The sequence below is a fragment of the Helianthus annuus genome, chromosome 17 (assembly GCF_002127325.2).
Source record: "Helianthus annuus cultivar XRQ/B chromosome 17, HanXRQr2.0-SUNRISE, whole genome shotgun sequence".
In the NCBI taxonomy this organism is placed as follows: domain Eukaryota; kingdom Viridiplantae; phylum Streptophyta; class Magnoliopsida; order Asterales; family Asteraceae; genus Helianthus; species Helianthus annuus.
In genome coordinates, this window is record NC_035449.2 from 34,068,728 (window position 1) to 34,073,262 (window position 4,535).

Consider the following 4,535-nt stretch of genomic DNA (forward strand, 5'->3'; position numbering starts at 1 on the left):
AGAACCATTTGCTTAGATTTTGTCTGTAATAATTTGTTTACCTTTTGAGACAGGGTATGGGAGATGTTACTTTAAATTGATTGGTAATGATAATTGTTATAGAAACTTTTGAACAATCTGTTTCGCTCAGTGCCATGCCCCGATGATTCCGCCATCGGTTGGGGTGTGACAACTACGTACACTCTAAAGATGGATGATGGATGAATGTGGTGGATAATGGTGGTATTGTGGTGGTGGAGTGGTGGCAGGTGTGAGAGAAGTGGTTTGCCAAGGGATGGGTTGCAAGTGAACCAAGCATCTCTATTTATAGCTGAAAACAATAGGCTTACATGACCCTGTGCCTGGTGGGCACGACCCCGTCTCCAGTGGGCACGGCCCCGTGTCCTCCTTCTCTGTCTTCATCTAATGCACTTGTTAGTGCAGATGCTTACACAGCCCCGTGTTTTAACGGCACAACCCCGTGGCCCTTGTACTTGTTGTACAACCCAAGGTTTGAAATCTGAGAGTTGACATGGCCCGTGTCCATGAGACACGGCCCCGTGTCCCTTGTCTGCTCCTGTTTGTCTTTTTCTTCAAGGAATCTTGAGTGGGGCACGGCCCCATGCCCGGCAGGCACGACCCGTGCTTGGCTTCTGGTTTGTTGATTTTGGTCTTGGGGTGAAGCTTGGAGGCTCGGTATAGTGTATCAACTTCCCTTCTTTTGTATTTATGCTGGTTTTCGCCGTTAATTTGTTCCTTTTGTACATTTAAGCTCTTTTAATCCTTAAAATCAAAAGTATACAAAGAAACGCAATTTTTCCAACATTAGTACTAAAAATGGTTGTTTTTATACCTTATTTGATATATTTTATATGTTGCATTTGGTGCATACCAGTGGTCCACATCAAGAAGAGATGTGATAAATTTTTAAACCCTTAACAATGCGTTAGTGGTAGTAAGGGGTCGAACCACAAAAAGCTTATGGTTTGCGTATGGACTTGATTGATTATTGTTGTTGTCACACTTTATGAACCTTGCTAATTTGGGTTATATGTTTGTTTGTTTAAAAAGAGAGGTCGGATTAAACTAACAAGTTTAATGCTAAAGTGATTACTATGAAAACTTGAATGCTTGTAATTACACAAAAGCTTGATTAGTGGTTTTAAACAATAATTGAGAACAAGGTTCACACTCGGTTCGGTAATTGAAGACGTAGGGTTTCTACACGTTTTAAGTTTAATTCAATTGCATATATGATTAACAAATTTAGTGTCGCGTGGTTTAGGTGCCAAGAGCTATCAATGTCATAGACGACGGACCGGAATGCACTTCGTTACTAAGAACATGTAAATCCTACCAATTGATAAGGCATAAGTGCACAAATTCATTTCGCAAAGTCAAATTTTATCATCATTCGACAATTCACAAATTCAATTCAATACATGACAATTATCAAAAGCTTCAATGTCACACCCCTATTTTCCACGTGTCACCGGTGGGCCCGGTGGGGAGTATCGTGACGTAGTTAATATCATCATAGTCAAACAACACAAATTTAAAATGCACAACGGAAGCAAAAAGATAGATTTATTTCAACCGAATAACTATTGTAATATTAAGTATCACAAACAGTTGAAATAGATCCACAGGCGGATCAAAAGAAAAAGGAAACATGTTTAACAGATTTATTTGCATCCAAGCTTGCGAGACTCTAAGTGATGCTAAGGAGAGGCCAGCCTATTACGCGTAGTACCTGCACTTAATCTTTTTGAGAAAATACATCAGTTTACACTGGTAAATACAATTTAACTGACTCATTTTGAAAAGGTTTAAAATTGATTTGAATGCACATGGCACAAAAAGATTTTTATAACTTGGAATAATTATTTGAATATAAACTTGTAAAAGATTTACATGTTTCTTATGCGTCCAGTAGCCCGGGTCTACACCGGGTTAAAGATCAATAGACACACCACATGATATAATCCCGCAGCGGTTTAACCCAAAACCGGCGGTTATACCTTAATATTTATGCACAACGGGTGTACGCCTACACCCGTATGCTTAGGTCGTGGCCATTTCGTAAAATGATGCCAAGGATATCCGGGACATGGTCATTAACCCCTCAAAGGCTTTAAGCAAACAAAACAATTTTTAACGGGTCATTTCAATGATTTAACCTATATTTGATTAAAGATTCAATGCCCGACCAAGCGGTATTTTATATACCGTAACCCAAGCCCGTATAGGGAAAATAAGTTAAAAGTATTTACCTGAGCAAGTATAGTCACAATAAGCAAGTGCAAATATCTTTTACTGGATCTCCTATTCTGGAACGAAGGTTTATAATAACCTATTAGAATCCTAACGGGTCTTTAATTTAGCCTAAGCTTAGACCGGTTAGTTTTAAAGAAAGAATACGGTTCAATCGCATGGAAGGCGAAGACCGGTTTAGAATGTGGTTTTGACCCAACAAGCTTGCATGCTTGTTTAATATGGGTAACTTAAACACATTCTGGATTTTGAGACAATAATGATATGGTTTGACCCGTTTCGGCTAAAATGTGTAAACTAGTTACATAAGCCGATCCGAACGCGGAAAATGCGTAACGAGTAACCATATGAATCATATACAAGTTCACTGAGTTAATATGCACTAAATATGTTGTGATATCAGTAAGATATCTTCTATTATGCCCAAAATGATTTTAAACACAAACTATGCCTCATAAGGGCATTTTGGTCATTTTAAAGGGTATAAAAGAGTTTAATTTGAAATCTGAGTTACAGGTCTGATTTATTTAGTAAATATACTTAATTTAATAAGTTATAACAGTAGGGTATCATATGTATGTGAAATTTATTAATTATAACCATATTATGCACCGAAGGGGCATTTTGGTAATTTCACATAAGCCTAAAAGGTTGAAACTGGAAATCTGAGTTTAAAACCTTTGTTTACTGTAATAGTATAAAAATTTACTGAATATATCAGTAGGTATCAACCCTTATATATATAAACTAGTTTTGATACATACCATGTCGTAAAAATGCTTAAAAAGGCGATTTGGAGCCATTTCCGGGTTTTGTATAGAAAGCTGATATTTTTAATATTCTAGAAGGCTCAAAATAATTTATTTAACATAATAAATCAGTAGAAAAAGGTTTGAGGTCAAAAGGATTTATAAAACTCATTTTATAGCCCAAAAAGGGCAAAACCGGCAATAACCGAATTAAGCTTAAAACTCTAAGTTATGCTCAGCCTAAAAATAAATAAAAATCTCCAAAAATCCCAAAAAATTATTTTATATCAGTAGGTAAAAAGTTTGATATTAAAATTTGGGTTTAGATAGGCTATATGCTAATTATGCCATTTAATTACTAAGAAGGCTTCTAATTACGCTAATGGGCATAACTCTAAATCTAGACCTCAGACTGATGTCAAAATTTTTTTGGTACAAGATTATAATTCAGTAACTAAGGTGTCTACTCTTTTACATTTTTAAAAATCACTTTTTAAGGTCATTTGGGCATAATGGTCAACATATAGGCATTTAACGGAAACTTGCATAATAATTAGACAACTAATGAACCGAGCCGTATAATCACAGAGAGTTATACTAACATGTAACTAGGTCCAAAAGAAGCTCTAAGGCAATCCTAAACTTGGCTTAAACGGGTCAGAACTGAAAGTCAAAGCATAAGTCAAACTATGCGACTTTCGGTTCCAAACCGAGCCTAAACTGAAAATTGAACATGTTTATACATGTTCTTATATTAATTACCAAGTCATATTAATGACAAAACTGGTTACATGGATCCTACATTGCTAATTATGTATTAATTTGAAATAAAGCTTTCTGTTGACTTTCTGTAATTAGCTTTGACCCGACAATTGACATAGTTAGAGTGGGAATCTGAGAATACCCTTTTAAGGGTTTATTACCCACATAATTACCTACTTATAGGTATTTTTAATTCTAGATTTGACTAGATAATTATAGCTTAATCTCGAAGTCAAACCTTAATTACGACGGTTTGACTTTTAGCTAATTAACTAAGCCAAACTGAATTATAAAGGATTAAGGACACTTACAAGAGTTCTAAGTACGATTAGGGACCTAAGAGGAGGTGGTTGCTGATCAGAGAAGTTCCAGAACACTGCTTCAAGTGAGTTGCAAATGAGTGATCAAATGTTGCAACTTTGCTCACCTTATATAGTGACTCCAAATCTTTAGGATGATGCCAAACAAGTCTACCAAGGTTATGAGATCCTCCCAGGTGTCCCTATGAGGCTAAATACCAGTTATCAAGCCCCTGTTTTCAAAAACCATAGAAGTAAGGCGGTGGAACTGGCTGAACAGGCAGCTGTCCAAAATGTACTGCCAGGGACAGGCTTACGGACAGTAAGCCGAAGCCTTTGCGGTCCGTAAGCACCTCCTTGCGGACCATAAGCCTATACGGATATGATCCTTGCGGACCGTAAGCTTGGACCCTTACGGTCCGTAACCGATGGTCTGAGGACAAAAACTTTGCAAACTTTAAGCTTTGACCAT